This window comes from Triturus cristatus, chromosome 1_1 (assembly GCF_964204655.1).
Source record: "Triturus cristatus chromosome 1_1, aTriCri1.1, whole genome shotgun sequence".
NCBI lineage: Eukaryota > Metazoa > Chordata > Amphibia > Caudata > Salamandridae > Triturus > Triturus cristatus.
The window spans coordinates 6,976,470-6,997,995 of NC_140579.1; the positions used below are offsets into that span (position 1 = coordinate 6,976,470).

The 21,526-nt window shown below is 48.5% G+C and overlaps 1 protein-coding gene across 10 annotated transcripts in view; it reads left to right on the top strand.

Annotated features, from left to right (window-relative positions):
* The first annotated feature begins 6,893 nt into the window (after positions 1–6,893).
* Positions 6,894–21,526, top strand: part of LOC146869091 (stAR-related lipid transfer protein 3-like) — a 161,503-nt gene continuing 146,870 nt past the window's right edge. For 3 of the 10 annotated variants that reach the window (XM_085599874.1, XM_085599854.1, XM_085599849.1), the window contains exons 1-2: positions 6,923–7,047; positions 17,912–18,026. The gene's annotated coding sequence lies outside the window, so the exon portion shown is untranslated. Of the gene's footprint in view, positions 7,151–17,911; positions 18,027–21,526 lie in introns of all 10 variants that reach the window. The other 7 variants (XM_085599840.1, XM_085599832.1, XM_085600395.1 and 4 more) reach the window with 6 other exon arrangements.

The window sequence follows — 21,526 nt, forward strand, 5'->3', positions numbered from 1 at the left end:
GGCCTGAGGTAGAGAAGCGGCGCTGATAGAAAGCAGACGTCGTACCCGGAGCCGACAGAGGTCGAGAGAGGGCGCCGGCGGAGGTCGTGGAGAGGCACCGGAGGTCGAGTAGGAAGTCACCTGAGGTCGTGGTGAGGGCGCCGACGGAGGTCGTGGAGAGGCACCGGAGGTCGAGGTGAGGCGTCGACAGGGGAGTGAAGTCCGCCCTCCGGAGTCGTCGGAAACTGAGGTGAAGCGCGCTGGAGGTCGGGAGTGGAGATCGCACTCCGGAGACACCCGGAAGCGGGGAGACCGTGTCCCTGCGACGCCGGAAGGCGACATCGAGCTGAGGCCGCCCAGCGACATCGATCCGGAGCCGCCTCACAGCGTCGACACGGCGCCAAGCGGAGCCGATAGTGGCGACATCGAACCGAGGCCGCCCAGCGACATCGATCCGGAGCTGCCTCACGGCGTCGACACGGCGCCGAGCGGAGCCGATAGTCGTGGAAGGGACAGTAAGTGGTAGAGGGGGCGTCTAAGGCCCCGTGGAGCCCTAAAAGTCCATTCTAGGGGCTAGAGGGGTGTTAGAACCAGCCTGGGAGTGCCAGGGGTGAACTGAGACTGGTGCAGTGACATCTGTGAGGGGCTGTGTAGTTTGGAGGGCCAGATCATTAGGTTATCCTCATTCTGTCTCAGCTTAAGCCCCAGCCTTGACCAATCTAGGTGGGACACCCCCATGCCACCCAAATGACCACAAGCTGGGTATGGGCAAAGTAAGCCCAAGTGACCTCATGAAAGTGATCTGATCTGTAATTGTCATTGATTGCTTTACCTTAATTATTGAAGGTGCTTTATTTATTGTCTTCCACTAATTTATTCTTGCACTGTATTTATTGTCTGACTGTATTTATTTGCCATCTATATTTATTGCACCTCTATTTATTCTTTGCTTAATGATGACCTGAACCTATTTGTTGAAATTCCAAAGTAGCATTGTTTATTTGACCTGCTCTTTTGAAGGAAAATCCTATAGTATTGTATTTATGATGTGAAGCCTGCAACTAAGAGAAAATAAGATAAAGACATATATATTTTCTTCTTTCTTCCATAATTTTTACGGTGTAGTGTCGTTTTTGGAACGGATGAACGCATGGTTATTGTGAGGGTGTGACGTACGCTTAACACAGTGCCTGACCCCCAACCGCTCGAGCCAAGCTACCATTGTGCTGGGAACCTGGTGACCGCTAACCCGGTTGCCCGGTTTCCAACAAGATTCAATCCGGCTCAGCAGCAGATGCCAGTTCCAATGATGCGATGTCCAGACCTCCCCTCAAGCGGCAGAGATAGCAGTGAAGCTCCAGGGCGCTTCTGTCGACACTGCAGCAGGCTGAGCACAGTGACAAGACTCGAGGTCACCATGAGGAAGAGGTGAGTCAAAGCAAGATGGACGGAGAGAAGAATTGGTCTGATACGAGTCTGCCAGTATGCTATACGGGAGGCAGAGAGGTGCGTGTGTGTGTGTGTGTGTGCGCGCGCTCGTGTGTGTGTGCGCGCATGTGCATGTGTGTGCACGCATGTGCATGTGTGTGCACATGCGCGCGTGTGTTTGTGTGTGTGTGATGTTTGTGTGTGTGCGCGTGTGTGTGCATGTGTGTGTGGTCGTGTGTGTGGTGTGTGCGTGCGTGTGCTCATGCATGGGCATGTGTGCGTGTGTGTGTGTGTCACAAATACTTTACACATTGCTTCTCTTGATAAGCCTGACTGCTCTGCACCACACTACCAGAGGGTGAGCACAGGTCATCTCAGTGGTGTGTCTAGTTTACCCTGACTCGAGTTTTGGGTCTATTTTGTTTCCGTCATTTACAAGCTGAAGAACCCAAGAGTCTGAAATGTTTGACTCCCAGAATCTGTGAAAGCTCTGGATCCTCCCCCGACTCTGCCAGAATAGTCAGGATCCGGAGGCTGCTGGAGGTGCAGGAGGCATAGCTGGCTGCTGGAGGTGCTGGGGGCATAGCTGGCTGCTGGAGGGGCTGGGGCATGCCTGGCTGCTGGAGGTGCTGGAGGCATAGCTGGCTGCCGGAGGTGTTGGGGGCAAAGCTGGCTGCTGGAGGGGCTGGGGGCATAGCTGGTTGCTGGAGGTGCTGGGGGCATACCTGGCTGCTGGAGGTGCCAGAGGCATAGTTGGGTGCTGGAAGTGCTGGGGGCATAGCTGGCTGCCGGAGGTGCTGCGGGCATACCTGCCTGCTGGAGGTGCTGGAGGCATAGCTGGCTGCTGGAGAAGCTGGAGGCATAGCTGGATGCTGGAGGTGCTGGGGGCATAGCTGGCTGCTGGACGTGCTGCGGGCATAGCTGGCTGCTGGAGGAGCTGTGGGCATAGCTGGCTGCTGGTGGCATAGCTGGCTGCTGGAGGGGCTGGGGCATAGCTGGCTGCTGGAGGTGCCGGAGGCATAGCTGTCTGCTGGAGGTGCTGGGGACATAGCAGGCTGCTGCAGGTGCCGGAGGCATAGCTGGCTGCTGGAGGGGCTGGAGGCATAGCAGGCTGCTGCAGGTGCCGGAGGCATAGCTGTCTGCTGGAGGTGCTGGGGACATAGCAGGCTGCTGCAGGTGCCAGAGGCATAGCTGGCTGCTGGAGGTGCCGGAGGCATAGCTGGCTGATGGAGGTGCTTGAGGCATAGCTGGCTGCTGGAGGTGCTGGGGGCATAGCTGGCTGCTGGAGGTGCTGGGGGTATAGATGGCTGCTGGAGGTGCTGGGGGCATAGCTGACTGCTGGAGGTGCTAGAGGCATAGCTGGCTGCTGGATGTGCTGGGGGCATAGATGGCTGCTGGAGGTGCTGGGGGCATAGTTGGCTGCTGGAGGTGCCGGGGGCATTGCTGGCTGCTGGAGGTGCTGGGGGAATAGCTGACTGCTGGAGGTGCTGGAGGCATAGCTGGCTGCTGGAGGTGCTTAGGGCATAGCTGGCTGCTAGAGGTGCCGGAGGCATAGCTGGCTGCTGGAGGTGCTGGGGGTATAGCTGGCTGCTGGAGGTGCCGGGGGCATTGCTGGCTGCGGGAGATGCTGGAGGCATAGCTGGCTGCGGAAGGTGCCGTAGGCATAGCTGGCTGCTAGAGGTGCTTGAGGCATAGCTGGCTGCTGGAGATGCTGGGGGCATAGCTGACTGCTGGAGATGCTGGAGGCATAGCTGGCTGCTGGAGGTGCTGGGGGCATAGCTGGCTGCTGGAGGTGCTGGGGCATAGCTGGCAGCTGGAGATGGTGGAGGCATATCTGGCTGCTGGAGGTGGCGGAGGCATAGCTGGCTGCTGGAGGTGCTGGAGGTGCCGGAGGCATAGCTGGCTGCAGGAGGTGCTGGAGGCATAGCTGGCTGCTGGAGGTGCAGGAGGCATAGTTGGTTGCTGGAGGTGCCGGAGGCATAGCTGGCTGCTGTCATGATCTTTCACCAAAGGGGCCTCATCCCCTGCCACATAAGGGCTGAATGGAACCTCTTGAAGAGGACACCTGACAAAGGATCGAAATCCATTCCCTCTCGAAGGTGGGCGCACTGGAGTTAGTCGTCTCCGATCCTTGGTGGGTTCTTTGACTAATTCCTCTAGATGTGAACTCTGCGGAGGAAGCCACAATGCAGAAAAAGGCAACTAAAGGAGGCCTGTCTGCTCCCTAAAAGAGAAGCAAGGTTAACATTCACAATCACATTCAACAATGGGACAGACAATTCTTATCTTATCGGTGGAATCCATATTCCAAAACATATAGAAAACAAGCATTGGCAAAGCCAATAGATCTCTGCAATCAGAGACCTTTAGGGGTTGGCAATGTAAATGCATCTGTGTGCGGCTCTTGGTTGTTTCTAGTGATATACACAAATGCATTAACATAGCCAATGTCTGGGGCTGCTACTGAGCCCAATGGTGTGGCGGGCTTAGTCATAATGAAAGAAAAATGACTGCTTTTAGCCCCCCCCACCCCTCTTTTTATGAGGAAACTGATGAATAATATCAGCAGAAGGCGATGGAGAGCTCTTGGGTCAAGGGCTGGCAAGTGTGCAACAGGGATGTACTCAGGGAAAGAAAAATGATAAATCAGAGAAGTAACAAAGAGAGAAATAGAGGAGGGGCAGAGAGAGAGAGAGAGAGAGAGAGAGAGAGAGACAGAAAGGAACAAAACGTGTAGAGGTGAGAAAAAGAAAAACAGGGAAGTAAGAAAAAAGAAAAGGCAGAAGAGGGCAGAAGGTAGGAAGGAAACTCTCTGGGCCCTTGGATTGGGTCAACATCAGCACATTAGTGGGACTTTTTTGGATTAGTACCCTTCAGAACTACCCGGAAAATATGTTGGTTGTGGAAACTGTTTTACAACATTCTGCTGTAAAATGTACTGTTTGGCCCTTCAAAAAAATTCTTAGGAGCAAAGCAGCCTTTCGGCACCAACACCAACAGTTGTGTGATAAGAGTGAAAGGTGTTTTATTTTCCTGACTTCTCCCTTCCCTGCTAATATATCTGACTCGCACCACTCTGTGTCAGAGGGTGGGTAACTATTCCTTTAAAACTTTTATAACAAAATGATGTCAGTTCAGCTTTGAGGCTGTTTAAAAGAAAGGACATCTCTGCAGTGGGGACGTTTGTATCTGCGCATTCATTACAGCTCCAGGGAAACATTATCTGGGCAGTGCCCATCACTTGATTTAGATCATGAGTCATTAAACGAAAAGAATAGTTTCCCGTCCTCGCGTCCAGAGGGGAGATTCACAAATTCACACTCAGATTAGTTTCCCTTTGGGGACCCCAAACAGCAGGTGTCTAAGTTCTAATGCGGAAACCTTTGAAGTGACACCTGTACATGGTCACCTCAGAGGGTGTGTTACTCCAGATGTGGTACCCGGGTGACTCAGCCTTGTGTGGGGAGGAAAACAGGTCCTATTGTACAATTAATCACCCAGCACTCGTCCTGTGGGATGTCACCAGAAATCCACCTCACCTCCTCCAGAGAGTTGAGACGGGCCTCTTCATGATACCTGAAGCGTAATGGATGTTTATACCACTTCTGCACCCCTCAAACATTCGATGCACGCGCTGTGCAGGCAAAACCTAAACAGCCCATTAACAATATCGGTGAAACCTAATGCTTTTACAAATGCTTGTTTCACTGGCTTCTCGAGTGGTTATTTGAAAAAATAAATGTAGACATTCTTTTACGAACCTGTGACGACATTGAGCCCTTTCTGTGGAAGTCGTTTAGGAGATGATGTGGCGTAATGGCCAGAGCGGCCGACTTTGATGCTGGGGAACTAAGTTGGAGTCTGGCTGGAGGTTCTGGGCAACTCACTTAATCTCCCCATGCCTACCATAAATGAATGTGTCCGTCTGTACTGCGAATGGTGCTCATTTAAAGCGCTCGGATACCTTCTGGTCGAGTTCACGCGATATAAAACTGCAACAAAAAAAAATAATGCCTGATTACTAAGGGGCAAATTTACAAGCCCCCTGCGCCACCAGTACGTCACTTTTTGTGACGTACTGGTAGCGCTGGGGAGGGTGCTCCATATTTACAAGGGCAGAAAAAGCCACCCTGCGTGACTTTTCCTCTCCTTGTAAATACGGCCCGTTCACACGCAGCACTTTGCGTTGAAGGGGCATTCCATGGGTGTTGCTGTGGGTGTTCCTACGCAACACCCATGGAACAAGACACATCTCCAGATTTACGAGAAATCGTAAATCTGGAGATGCGTGTGAATGCTACGCCACCCTAGAGGTAGCGAATCAAGTCGCAACGAGGAGAAAGGTTTTCATTTCTCCTCGTTTATTCCTCTGTCAATGCGTGTTGCATTCTACAGCACGCATTGAAAGAGGAAAAAGCCTCTAGTGATTGTTTTTGTGCAGGAAGGTGTCCCTTCCTGCACAAAAAGAATCTCCCCACGACGCAGGCATCCTAGCACCATATTGCATGGGTGGGGTGCCTGCGCCGGCGCTTGGCAGCTGTTTGTGCACCAGCGCAGGGGAGAGCACAGGAATGCGACATATTCTTGTAAATATGTTGCATTCCTGTGCTCTGAAAGTGCCGCAGCGTGGTGCAGCCAAAGGGCTTGCGGTGCCACAATGCAGCACTTTCTTGTAGATCTGCCCCTAAGTTTTTACTCGGGTTCTAACCCGCAGGTAGCCCTTTCGGTAGGAAGTCTGAATGTGTCAAAACTCGTTACTTTCAGTGCGAAAGTGTAAGAAGCAAACCCACTCATTGGCAAAGAGCCGCCACCAATCAGAAACGTTTTATCTCCGAACAAAGTTTGAAGCATAAATCATTGAGTCCGGACCGGTGAGGAAACCGCATAACTGGGCAATTCGTGAATCCACGACATTCTGCACTGACAGGACTTGCGGACCAGAGAGGAAACTCCCCGCCGTGTGAACTCATTGGACCAACAAAACCTCCAATAGCAAGCCTCCTATCATCCGTACTTCCTGAAACGCCTGCGATGTTGACCAAAGATTAGACAAGCCCCTTACGCTGCCGGTGCGTCACGGGACAAAAATACCATTGGTGTGAGCTCAGCTTCCTGTGACTCTGGGTAAATCACTTGTTCCCCCCTTCCCCCCTTCCCCCCCTGCCTACCAAAAAGGACGGTGTCCTTCTGTGACGTAACAGGTGCCTGTGTAAAGCGCTCTGATGCCTTCGGGTCGAGTTCGCGCTATATAAAACTGCAAAAATGAAGGAATCGTTCATAGCCAGAAGGTAAACTGCCAAACTCTTCTGCTCATTGGACCAGGGCAACGTCCAATGTCTGTCCTCGATATCTTTTATCTCACATTGAACACAGCCATGGAGAGGACCGGAGAGGAGACCGATGCACACTCGTTCTTATTGGTTGGCTGTCCTCTAGTCATTATTCATGGATTCACTGTAATGTTCGCAGGGATCAAGCACTGGGGCGATAACTTCCGGTATTATTTCTTCCGGAGCGAACGTTACGTTTCCAACTCCCTGTCAGTCACAAGAAATGAGCTCTCCCATTGGCTGACCCTGCAGACCCGGAAGCGATGCAGAATCACACACGGATATTCTGAAGATGACCTGCGGGTGGCAGGTAAAGTGTGGAGTTTGAGACTGGATCTGGCAGGATGCCGACGCTTTTCAGTTTTAGCCAAATATTTGTTATCCCACGATGGGATTTCTTATTGTCAACAAAGGTAACACTTAAAAATAATAATTGAAGGACAGTCTCGTTTTATGGGACATAATATATGAAACTACTGGAATTGTTTATGTGTACGTGCTCAGTAACTCTTTGGGAATCTGTTTTCGTAGGAGAGCGGTGGTTTTTGTAGGCTATTGTTCCTTCTCCGCCTCAAAGAATGCAGCTCCCTATCATTCGTTGGTTCTTTTCTGCACCTTTGCAGACTAGACTGAAGGAATTAACAAGCATTGGCATAGCCAATAGGTCTCGTCTTTGGGACATTATAAGTGTTTAGCCATGCAACAGTTGATGTTGTTGCACCAAGGATATTGTGCTGGATAACTAAACACTTATAAGGTCCCAAATGTGAGACCTATTGGCTATGTCAATGCTTTTTTTTACTTCATACAAACATTTGGCCTACGTGTTAGTCCATTTGTCTCAAATTCTGTTTTGTACTTCCTGGTAGCCTGGTATTGGAAGTTCTGCTTTCCCCACCCATATGCAGATATTCTGCACTGAAAAGCCAACAAAAAGAATGAGGGAAATATGTGCCTCTGAGACTGGCCAATCTTGAGGTCCTATACTTGAACCAATCAGTTGGACTTTTAACCAAGCACACTTTGCATGCGTGGGCATCTATCTGCTAATTGCAAGGTAACTAACAAAAAAAAATCAAATCTTATAATGCAAGTCTTCTGACTAAGGACCAACACTGACTGGCGTCTCATAGGTGACATGGTCTATGAGCATTGTGTTTGTTCGGTTTTGTAATGCTGATGGAAATCGTATGTTGCATATACATGAAAGTGGTTTATAAACTGACACTTTAAAAATCATCACAAGCTCTTACACAGACATGACCCGCAAAAATAATTTTAGTGTGGGTAAAAGTATCGCATTAGTGGTACCTAAACACATGAGTGAAGTAAGTTATTCACTACTGTGTAAACAAACACTACCAGCATGCAGAAAACAACAAAACGTCAAAGAAATGATAGTATAAAAACGTTGTAAAAGTAGTTCACTGTGGCGCCTCATTTTGGCATTCTACAACATTGACCTATTCCGTACTTCTCCAGACTCCCTTACACAGCTTGAAGGTCAACATGGGTTGTATTAAGCAAAGTAAAAGAGCAGAAAGAGTTGGCTGCATTTTCATGGTTTCTTAAAAACAGACCTGTGGACATTGAGTTTAGTTCTTTATAAACATTACCTGCTTTGAAACAAGCTGTGGGCCCCTGAACTAGTACAAGGTTTATGCCTGTTACGCAAGTGTGGTTCATTTATTATGATCAATAGAGACACAGAAGGCCTTGTTTCTCCCCAGCTGAAGAAAAACACACCTTTCCTACAAATATGGCATAGCTCTTCTGGCATTTGGGTGCAGACAGGAAACCTCGAAAGGAGAGAGTGGGAGTGAGAGAGCGGAAGGGTGAAGGGGCGGGTGAGGAGCCAGTGAAGGGAGATAGATTGGAGAGGTAAAAAACAGTGACAAATGAAATAAAAAGACTGGAAAGATAGATGAGAAACTGTAGAGAGGCATATTAAAGTACGCTACAGCGCGTTTTTAAAATACCATGGATGCTGCACAACCCATGAGCGATAAGGTGAAGGCAGATGGGACAATAATGCAGTCCCGTGATGCTGAAATGCACACTGACAGCATGTAGGGCCCTGATACAATGGGGGAGTTGGCTCTTCAGCTATTCTAGGTGGTAATGCTCACGTGGGGGAGGAGGGAAAAGTGTCGCATTTCGTCAACTTTCTGCTGCTTTTTGCAGGGGTTGTCGCACGGTTTTTCCTCCTACTAAAATTAAGTGGAGTGTACTGGGGCGAACAGCATTTCGTGAGAATTACAAAATATCTTGCTCGGTGCTTTGGGCATGCGCTGGTCGGTGTGTAGGTGCGGTGCTGGGTTTCTGCAGAGGAGTGATGCGCTGCTGAATTGAGTGGTGGGGGAGAGAGTTGGGATTGGGAGGGCTGGGGGAGCAGTAGCCTCGCACGCCTCTCAGGTCAGCTGCCCAGGCAATTAAAAAAAAAATCTAGAATCCCACATGTTAAAATCAAACTTGGCAAGTGCATGCACTGCCTAAGCTCACTTGGGACGAACAGCATTTCGTGAGAATTACAAAATATCTTGCTCGGGTATTTGTAAAACGGAGGCCCGCTCCAGGGGCACTTATTGTAATGCAGCCCCTGGTCCTTACTCCGCTGGCACGAGCCGGTATATCTCTAGTTTTTATTCACTGTTTCCCGTTACTCGCAGCTTGAGGAGGCTGCGAAGCTTTGAACCTGAGCCCAATACCAGGCTGCCAGTGCTGCCCTGAAGGCGATGTATTCTAAGGTTGTCACAAGTAAAGCTCGTTGGCTGTACAGTCACTGCGAGGGGGCATCCCATCATGGGCAGTTATTCATTGCTGAGCACTTTGTTTTCTGAGGCTGTACATTGAATTTTTGCTGCGGTGTGGGGTGACAGCTTTGAGCAACACCCATCTATCTGATGCCCAAGTGACCCCACCAGTGCTCGGGACTCACATGAATCATTCCAAGCAGAGCCTTTGCTGTCTCCTGCCCTGTGCACTGGGCGCCACGTTGTTTATGGAGCGAGCAGTGTGACAGGCTGTGAAAGACTGTTTCTTCGATGTACTTGAGCGTGCGTGTGAGCCCTGCGCATTGATGGTGGCCTGGCCCCTGTCAGAAGAGCTACATACCCGCGGTACCTCTGCACGCCGGGGGCTGGTTTAAGATCTCTGTGCAGGCATGCGCCTGTTCCTGGCAGAGAGAGCGTCAGGGGTCAGGCAAGAAATGGCGCAGGACGGCTGAATACCAAAGACAACAAGCATTGGCCGCGCGGCAGTAAAAGTAATGCCGCGCGGCCGTAAAAGCGAAAGTCATTGCGATCGCTCTGAAAGCCAAAGTGATCACGATGACGCACTAAAGCACGAGTTTTCAAAGTGCTGCTGAAGGCTAGCCGTTCGCGTGTGAACGCAAGCGCTAGGCCAGCCAGCAGCACTTTGAAAACTCACCTCCAAAATGTCTCTCCGAGCCAGCGCATGTGCTGGGCTCAGCGAGACCTTAAAACGTGCCTGCAAAGTGTATGCAAAAGCGAGCCGCTCCAGTGATTGAATCCGATTTGCATGAGCACGGATTCCATGGAGTTTCTGCTTTTGTACCGTACGAACACGTTGATGAACTGATTTGGAGTATTGTTTTTCAGTCCGTTGAATTCAAATCTGAAAAGATGCCCCGTGCTTCATTTGAGCGAGTGAAAAAACAAAATCCTGTGCATGTTTACATGCACCAACTGTTCTGCAATCCTCGAAACCTTGCAAAGAAAATGATGCAATTTCATTTTTTTTCGATGCATGATTCTCTAAGCCTAAAAAAACAACTCTGTTGGTACTACCGCTGCAGAACAAACTGTTGCAAACAGCATACATTGCAACATTTTAGAAGAGGAAGGTGGTAGAACTTGTATTGCAGTCTGCATATGGTCATTGGCATGTATGGGACTTGCAAGTGTGCTGCTGCCGGATTGGATGTGAGAAATGCAAATATATGTTTTTTCCTTACCTGTCAAGACCACCGAGAAAGCGCTATGGCAGGCAGAGAGAGCGTGACAAGAATGTGGTGCACTTGCCTGCAAGAGCATGTTACTGTCCGTGTATAATCTGAGTTTTTCAAGACCAGTGCCTGCCGTCAGAAGCTCGCAGAGGAATCGGGTTTTTGCATGCAGGAATCGGGAGGCGGGAGACTAGACTTAAAATTGTTAGTCTCCCACCTGATTTGGGAGGGTTGGCATGAATGAAACTAATCAAGTTCTTCTGAAGCCATGCAGCATATGTAGTACTGTAACCAGAGGAGGTAACTCTGTGGGGGCCACAAGACCTCTTTGTAAATTAATTGAGGCCATTGAGGTATCTGCCAGGATCATTTATCCACAACCTAGGCGCTACCATTATAAACCTCTGATGAAGGAACTTTACTGGCTTCTAGTGGAGCAGCAATCCATGTTCAAAATAGGTTGTATCATTAGGTCTCGCCTAGGCAGCATGCATGTGCTGTCTCTCCGAGACTTCAAGTAATCTGTATCGGGGTGAAACTCCCGGGTAATTTCTCCTGCCGCTTGCCATTTGTTAACTGTGGCATTGCTCTTCTTAGCAGGCTTATGGTTGGCTGTGGATGCAATAAGTCACTTCAGTTTTTTCCAGAAGCAGCACCGCCTAACCACAGTTTTTGTCTGCTTTTGTGTTTTAATTGTGTCCGAGGGGAACTTTTATTTAGGATTTTTGCAGCCCAGCATGCTCACTTACATGCTTTGATGTGTATAGCGCGAGCACGGCGCCCGCTTCCATTTAAGTTGAATGGCTTTTGGTTTCACATCTGTTTAGTAGCACAGGCACGCTTTCATGTCAGTTTAGTGCTTGTTTTTCTTGTAAGTAGTTTTGTTGTACTTAAGAATCTTAACTTATGTGTGACCGACTGCTCTTAATATAAGTTACGAGATTTTGAGCTATTGACATTTTGCTCCTACAAATGTACAGTCAGAGCTCCATAACAAGACGAGTTCCAGAGGGAAAAGCAACAATGCCTAGCTGAGAATGATTTCCTGTTTGTTTTCTCCACCACTCAGTCTTTCCATGGTGTTGTTTTGAGGTGCCGACTGCTTCCAGCACTCACTGGGACCATCACACAAATTAAAGCCCTACTCACAAGCGTTTGCCACGCCCACTACGAGGATCTGACCTTGCCCCTGATATTCACACATAAGTCTGCTTGCACAATCGCGGTTAGCCTTGAACATTGGAGAACAATGAACTATTCTTATATGGCATCCATGTTTCTGCATTGCTAATCAGCTGCAGTGTTCCTGGTTGTAATGCCAAGGTTTACTGCTGATGGTGCGGGCGGACTGGCATTACTGCCCCTTCTGGAAACGTCTGTGGCACCTCCGGTTGATCTGTGGGTTGATAGGTAAGCTCAATCTTTCAAAATCAGCTGCAGGCATGTGTAGCAGTCTGGTAGCCTAAATGTCATTTATCCTTGATACAATTGGCCCGGCATGTGGTCGGGTTAGCTCCTAGCATGATAACAACGAATCCTGCTAAAATAATCATTTTTACCATAATGTGCTTGTGTTTTAACTCACTGTGATGTTATTGGCAGAAAGAATAGTCCAGGAGATCCGTAAATAATGCCCCTGCATACCATGGTCACTACTGCATGACGGCAGAAGATTCTAGTTCAGAATATATGAGTAGTAGGCAGCCCTCTCATTCAAAATGTAAGAATGCCACCTCTGGAGTGAACCACACGCTGCACCGCTCCACACGCAGGCCAATCAGTCCAATAGACCTGCAGGGGTTTTACTCCTCAGCTTCACTGTTTCACTTCAAATATAATCATATAGTGGGGTTGTGCTGGGTGTGACCTGCTTCCACCAACCATCTGAAGGCACTTGAAGTGGAGACATGTTTAATGTCGGTGGATGTGGTCAGAGTAACAAGATGTAGGAGAGTAGGGTCTGCTTTCTATGTTCACCCCCACTTTTTGCTTTTGCTTTACTGGTTTTCGACTTAGATGTGGCTGTGGGCCTGCTAATCAGACCCACAGCCCTGCTGTTCTCTCTCTAAATTAATACTATGTACTTTAGGTGCATAACCCATTTGGATAGGATCACCTTATTGGCCTCTGTACAGTGTACCCTAGGTACCCAGGGCATAGGTGTACCCTAGGCCTACCAGGGGCTGCAGCATGTATTATGCCACCCCTGGCCTGGCCTTCCATTTTGACACAACTGGCTGATCACTCAGCTGGGGCAAGGTCGTGTAATCACCCCTTGCTTAGGTGTAGTATTCCTATACCTAACTTACATATAGACACATGTGTACCTATCAGTCACTCCTATGGCAGGCCTTAACAATCCTGGAGGCAGAGTGCTTGGTAACATGTGAGATGGTGCTCTAGCATGAGCTGAGCCTGTCTGCAGCTTTCGGAACCTTGTCCTTATAGCTGTTCTATGATATAGCCTACCATATACTCTTAAAGTGCCTTATAATCTTAGACGGTTATGGTAACTATGGTTTGGCTTTATCGAAACATGTCGTGTAAGGTGTCTAACACTGTGGAATAATACCCCCATGCCATTTCTGGACATGAGAATATTATTCCCCCCTTCTAGAGGGAAAGACATGTTAAAATCATACTTCAACTGTTAGCCTCTGACCAAAGCCTCAGCATCACAAAATGGATGCTGCTGCCACGACACAAGTCTGACCTCCTGCAGCTGGGAGTGATCCCAGCCAGGGAGGCCTGGACAATAGGTTTCCTGCTTGGGGAGGTGCTAGCACCTCCCCAGACAGCCTTTAGTGTATTGGGGCAGGGTGGGCTGAAAGGAATGAGACATGCCTGGGGCACACAAGGTGTTCCTTGCATAGTCCAGTTCAAACCGGCGCTGGGGCACTCCAGCCCCAGCTCTGGCGCGAAACTGGACAAAGGGAAGTGGGTGTAACCACCCCCCTCCCAGGTCCCACCCATAAGGCGTGACCTAGCAGGTATCCCAGCCCCCCAGATTAGTGTAAAAGTGGGAGTTGGGCCTCAAGACTTTAGATTATCCTGAACCTGCAAAACTGAACAGAAACTCTGGACCTTCGACATTCGACGAAAGAAGAAGACTGAAGAATCTCCCTTGTAGCCAAGGAGTGGCTACCCTGTGCAAACAGGCACCATCAAGAGACTACCCTTTGCTTTGCCCACGTTCTACGAGGAACCGACTGCAGAGCCTGACCAGAGCCTTGACTTCCAGACTTCTCCGACCCTGATCCACATCTACAGCAGAGCTGAGATCCGTGGAGGCGACGAGCGACGTGGGACCGGCTACCTGGAAAAAGTGGCTAGTAACTTAAAGCGCAGCTTCTGAGGTACCCTCGAAGTTGTGCACCGGGGATTGAGAAGCCCCAACCCCAAGCACCATCTGCACCGAAGATCAGCCCCCCACACTCCACGAGTCCTGCGTGGGGCCCTTCAGCATTTTCCTGCTTGCCGCGTCTGTCCGGTTGCTTGCCCGCTGGCTAGTGGCCTTTGTGACGACGCACCCTGAAATCTTCTGCGCTGGTTTGGCTCCTCCAGACTGGCTCCCGCTTCTCTGCAAAGAAGAAGCACCCCAGACTTTCCTGGTCTGCACCAGAAGCAAGTCCTTCGTTCTTCGTGGGTTCCGCGTGCCAAGGCTTGGTGAGTCCTAGTCCAACTTCGACGCCGCCGACAGCAAGAGCCTTCGTGGGACAGCTCGCCTCCTGGTCCTGGTCGTCCTCGACGCTTCCTGGTCCTCCTGGCTGCAGCGACAAGCTTCACCTTCACCTGCAATCTTCACGACATCGCCTGGTTCCTTCCTGGTTCCACGTGGTCACTGGCTAGTGACCTTGACTCTGTCCCTTCTGCTTGCAGGTTTCTTCTCTTCTTGATCCCAGCCTTGGGATCCACCGGACACTCTTCACTGACTGCCTGTCAGCATCTTTCTTCAGGCATCCATAGGAGTCGACGACGAAAACGACGCATCTTCACCCCTATGCACCCACAGCCTGTGGGCTAGGTAACTTGGGTACTCCGGTGCTCATCAGGATAGTGACTATCCTAGTGTCTAGTTTTCAAGTCTCAACTTCCTAGCTACTCCGGAAGTGTCCTAAATCTACCGTTTTCTAAACTGTACTATTGCTATTGACTTTTACGCATTACGCGTGAGTGTTTCCACTCTGCACACGAATCCCGTGGGCCTCCCACTTCCTAACTAATGCTAGTGTAGTGTAGCCCCAGCGATTCCCTAGGCCTAGGCCTATTCTATTTCCGTGACAGTGGTTCTTATACCACTTACTTAGTATATGGTTTGCGTGGCCCCTAGGGCCTAACTGTATTACTTACCTGTGTGACTTAATGTATGCTTAAATAAGACTGTGTTGTACTTACCTCTAATCTCATAAAGAGTGCTGAGGGTTTGACTAGAATAAATACACTTTATTTTATATATATATCTGTTGTGGTGTCCTTTCATTTGGTATTCAAGGGATTATATATGGTATCACAGCTGGCTTCACATGCCATTCAGAGTTTAGCCTAAGACTGCTCTTGTCCATGCTACCACTAGGATAGCTGGTCTATAAGGTTGACTTTACAACCAATCACCATAAGGGTATTTGGACTGATATAAGGTGTACACTAGAACTAGTGACATCATACATCAGGCCAACTTCTCACACAAGACCACACTGAACACACTGCAGACCAACAGTCACAGCATACTGGACACACCGTGGAAGAAGAGACACAGAAAGAGACTTAGATACATATTAAGTTGGGAAATATAGTGTTCCGGTCACATGGACTAATCTGGCGGCCTTACCCATCCTTACTACAGACACACCCCTCTCTCACTTTTCTTCATTATGTCCCTCCTTTAACACCCATTTTGAACCAATGTTACAATTTTGACAACTTTCTGTTAAAACAAAACCCACACACACGTCGGGAAGCTTAAAGTCCAACTTGTGTATAATACAAAACATCAAAGAAGTACAGTAAAAGATAAAAGATAATTAGCAACCATATTCAGCTTAACAGGAAGCTGGAAACGAGAATAAAACAACCTCCATAGTTGATTAAATTGTTTCTACATTCAGGATTATGTATGAAGTTACTAAACACTACTTTTACATAGGAAGACAAAACATGTTTCCGACAATTTGTTGTCCGGCTGCTCTCCTGAACCCCCTTCAGTACCTCCTTTGACGTGGCTCTCACTGATCTCCCCATGTAATGACACCTGATCTTGAAAGCCTTATGGTGCCCTTAGTAGAGTCAGGAAATAGCCTCCAAAGCTATTCATTGTTCTGTACTATAAGCGCTCCAGATTCACCTCCAAATAATATGAACTCTACACCCTCCATTCCCCTCCCATGTATATTTTTCCAAGCCTATTTGATAAATGCTTTTTGTCCGGTGGCCATGCCGTACTCTAAAATGACTTGAGGGAATTTGGGATTATCTTTCTTACCTTTTTAGGTCGAGGGACCGTCCGGTCTGCCGAAGGCAGAACCGGAAGTCCGGAGATTTAATGATTCTTAGAGTGGCCATTTAGCCCGCCTCTCTTTTTGCTTCTCCTCCATTGGCTGGCTTCCTAAACGGAGGGCAGCCATTGGAGGAGAGAGCCGTCCCTCCAAATAGGCTCCGTCTTTTTCAGATTCGGGGGCGTGTTCCGTGCTCTTCTTTCCACTTTTTAGCCACGCCCTTTTTTAGGCGTGTTTTTCTCTCCTCCAGCCAATGGCAAGAGGAGAGAAAAGAAAAACACGCACCCGAATCTGAAACCGCCGCTGCGTTTCTCCGAGGCATTTCTGCTTCGCCTCGGAGAAAGGCAGTGGTGTGCTTGTCCTCTCCCCCTGCTCTCTGCTCCCTTGGTTTGAAGGTGCTAATGAAGCCGTGCGGTGTTGCCTTTATTGCAGTTTCCCCACTTCTTTCGAGTGCGGTCGAGTTGTGGGTGCCACGCTCTCTGCAGTCCTGCTACATGTATCGCCGTTTCCAGCCCTGCTTTCAGTGCCCACAACAAGGCGTGATTGCTTGTTTCCGCGCAAGGCCGCGCACTCTCGTCTAGATTGTGTCAGAATGCACTGAAGCATGTAGGTCTCAAAACGAATGCGTACATCCCTATACCCTGGCCCTACAATAGACATTAGGATAATTATAAAGAAGTTGTTAAAACGATCCTGTTTCCGAAGCTAGACAATAGTTGTAAAGTCCGAACATTAAATAAAGCGCTAAAATCAGAGGATGCCCTGTTCTATATAGTGCTACTAATTCTCGGTGTCATTCAGTTGCAGACGAGCTTCCACATACCTGCCTACCTCTGTCAATCCGGCTTCTACGCCAGTAGAGCGGAGGAGCGTGCCTTGTGACAGCGCTTGTCACACGGCAGCCACATGGCGCAGTGTAAGTATTAGCAGCCCGGCTCGCGCAAACGGCGCAGAAGCTCCGGTCAGACACCGCTTCTGCTCCCGTGCAGGGCGAGGCTTTCACCACCCTCATCAGAATGAGCGCGTGGCTCTCACAAAAAGTCCTGCTCCCTAGTTAGAATGCATACCACTGGGGAAAGCGCGTGATTATGGTAATCCGCAGGATCGACTCTCCGTACTCCCGGGCTAATGGTTAGTTGGCAGATGCCAAGAAACTGACAGATCACTTGAGGTCCACGTGCGCGCTTTTCTAACACTGGGAGCGCGCGTGCTTAAACACTTACAATGTGTAGCTGTTTAAAAGAGGTCCATCGGCAGTTCTACATTGGGCATGATTCATGAAAAATGGCTAGAACACAAGGGGTGTTGGGGGGGCACCCTCCCGTCTGTACACTCCGGGGGTCTACCTCCTACATTGTGCACTCCTCTCCGATATGCCACCGAAATCAAAGATGTGCAAATTATTCATAAATGCAATAATGGGGACACAACGTGTTACATTGAACATACTACTGAAATTCCTATTACCTATACCGTATTCCCATTAAAATATGCCAAACAATCTGCTTCTTCTGCATTTTGTGTGCCTGACGCATTGATTTGATGTTGTTACCCTGCACTGTTTCGCAACTTCACCCGTGCAATGCAACGAACTATAGGAATTGTTTGTTTGAAAGTGATGCCATGCGTGGATAGTTGGCCGGGGCAGCTGCCCTGGAGTGGCACACCGGCCGGGGAATGGCGAATGGCTCACCGTGTTTACTCTCTCTTCCCAGGCTAAGTTCCATCATGGAGGATGTCGGGCCTCAGAGGGGCACGTGGACTGGCGATGCTAAGGCGGTGCAGCAGTGCCTGACGGACATGTCTATGTCTCTAGCCAGCTCTGTATGTGTAAGTCAGTGGCTCTGTATGTGGATGTCTGTAGCTCTGAATATTTGTGTGGATAGCTCTCTATCTGTGTCTGGCTGACTCTGTATGTGTGGCTCTGTATGTATGTCTGGGGGATACACTTTGTATGTGTGTGGCTCTGTGTGGGTGGTTCTGTATGTGTGTGGGGTTGGCTCTCTCACTACGTCACTCTCTCTCCCTAACTCTCTCTCTCACTATCTCTCACTACCTCACTATCTCTCACTATACTACACCCTCTCTCACTAACTCTTTACCTCACTCTCTAACTCACTACTCAACTCTCTCTTTCTCACAGCAGCACAATATCACTACCACAGTAACTATCTCTCACTATAACACACTACTTAAAAACTTCACTCTCTCTCTATCTCACTGCCTCACTCTCTATCACTACATCACTATCTATTTCTATCTCACTCTCACTACCTCACTATATCACAACACACTCTCAAAACTTCACTACATCACTCTCTCACTACCTCACAACTTCACTCTCTCTTTCTAACTCACTAATTCACTCTCTCTATCTCACTACCTCACTCTCTCTCTCTCTCAAATACACTAAGTCACTTACACTCACTCTTTCACTACCTCACTCTATCTCACTACTTCACTACATCACTCTCTGTTTCTATCTTAATACCTCACAACATCCCTCAGTACCTCACTCTCTCTTTCACTACCTCAGTCTTTCTCTATCTCACAACATCACTCACTGTTTCTATCTCACTACGTCAGAAAATACCTCTCACATTTACTAACTCACTCTTTCACTACCTCACTCTCTATCTACCTCACTCTCTCTCACTACATAACTCTCTATACATCACTACTCCCCTCTATATCACTACCTCACTATCTCACTACTTCTCTCTCTAAAAAGATCATTACCTCACTCTCTCACTACCTCACTACATCGCTCACTCTCTATCTCTCTACCTCACTCTTTCTATCTCACTAACTCACTTTCACTGTCTCTTTCACTACCTCTCTCTATCTCACTACATCACAACACCACTCTGCTTACATCTCACTACCTCACAACATCCCTCTCCCTCACTAGATCACTGTTTCACTACCTCACTCTCTCTCACTACATAACTCTCTCTACCTCACTACTCCACTCTATCTCACTACCTCACTATCTCACAAATTCTCTCTCTCAAAACATCACTACCTCACTCTCTAGCTCACAACCTCACAACGTCACTCTCTCTCACTACCTCAATCACTCTCTATCTCACTACCTCACTCTTTCTATCTCACTAACTCACTTTCACTCTCTCTTTCACTACCTCTCTCTCTATCTCACTACATCACAACATCACTCTATGCTTATATATCACTACCTCACAACATCCCTCTCCCTCACTCTCTCTATCTCACTACCTCACTCTCTATCTACCTCACTCTCTATCTCACTACCTCACTCTCTATCTACCTCACTCTCGCTCACTACCTCACTCTCTATTTCAATACCCCACTCTCTCTCTCTCTCTCTCTCTCTCTCTCTCTCTCTCTCTCTCTCTCTCTCTCTCTCTCTCTCTCTCTCTCTCTCACTATCTCTCTGCTAATGCAATAGGTATCACATATGCAAAAAAAAGTTAATGCCAATAGAAATGACAATGCCATTTATTTAGGGATACAAAAATGATAAAAAAATAATGAGCAATACCAATAGCTCTACCTATAATATTGCCGAGACCATTGCATTGTAAATGCTTGTTGCAAATGCAGTGCAGTAATTGAATAAGTATCTAGAGGCAAAAGCTGATCCCAACATGTGCAACTGCTAATTACTTATGAACCACAAGTGCCCACAAGGAGCTGAAAATGGTGAATTGGCATTTTGATTTAAATTGAAAAATATCCATACCTGACATGGCCGAGTGAATTATTCAGAGCTACCAGAAGGAAGATTTGTATGTTGTAAACCAAATGTTTTGGTAGTGACATCGTTGGACATTTGGGATGTTAGTCCTGCGAGAATGAGTGAGGGCAGAAAAGGGCCTGCCTTCACATAAGGCAGGTAACGTGGATTCTTATGGGTTAACTTATTAAGAAAGTATTAATGGGTTAGATTGTGATAATTTGTTAAGTACAGAGTGTGGGTTTACGCACCTCTTGCAAGTACTCAAAACGCATAAATAAAGGCATTGTTATTTACAATGCCAATAGCTCAAACTCTTGCAAATGCGAGACCTATTGCATTGCAAATGCTTGTTTTTAAACAGGCCCCAAATACCTATCCTCTAGGATTCACAGATCCTCCCTGAAGCGCACTCTCAGATCTGCGCAAATGAATCTATTTGTGGTCCCTAGATTCAGACGTAAACGGACAGGAGGTTCACGTTTTTCCATACAAGGACCCCAATTTTGCACTTCATTGCCCATTCCCATCAGACAAGAAACAGACTACATGTGTTTCAGAAAAAAGCTGAAAGCATGGCTCTTCACCCATGCATATAGCTAGACACAGACCCTTATCACTGGTGGCCTCCTAACCCAGCACCAAGAGACCTGTTGGTGTACGTGCGCTTTATAAATCTCCCTTATCATAACCTCAAACTGCTCCTAAAATCACTCTGTCTAGCAATTGTATCACTGCACACATCTGTATATTCGTGTATAGTATGAGTTTGATTTAAGGTGTGATAAGTGTGTTTTATGAACTCCCAATACTTACTAATCAAACAACTGAACTGTAGGAAAGTGGATTATTGTGTAGTAAATAATAATTCCTATTTGTACTCCTGAGGCACAGCCGGGAGCATTGTTTTTAAAAAGTTAGCGCTGTAATTTTATATTGTGTGTAAAAACTTTCACTGGGAAACCTACCTTTTTCACCCAATTGCACGTAGACTGGGGGCTTCATTTCACACCCTCACCGCCTAGCAGCAGAGCTAATCGCTGCAGCGGGAAACGCCCAAGTAATTGTCGCCAGCAGCGAGTGAGCCGGTCCTGTGGCCACGCCCACTCGCTCGAGGCCACGCCCATTCCGCCTACAAAACCGAGCCGATTGAGAGCTCTGGTTGGATTGTACTCCTGAGGCACAGCCGGGAGCATTGTCTTTTAAAAAGTTAGCGCTGTAATTTTATCTTGTGTGTAAAAACTTTCACTGGGAAACCTACCTTTTTCACCCAATTGCACGTAGACTGGGGGCTTCATTTCACACCCTCACCGCCTAGCAGCAGAGCTAATCGCTGCAGCGGGAAACGCCCAAGTAATTGTCGCCAGCAGCGAGTGAGCCGGTCCTGTGGCCACGCCCACTCGCTCGAGGCCACGCCCACTCCGCCTACAAAAACATGTGCACCTCACGTACGCGCAGCGGACGGGCGCAGCGGGCGCGCCTAAGGCAAGCCCGTCTGGGCCCGTCCGGGCCCAGCCGGACCCAGGCCCAGGAACTCTGCCGGATTTGGCACCTGGGCGTCTGGTGTACACAAGTGACATGCTTCGGGCTCTCCACCTGGAAAAAAATCAGG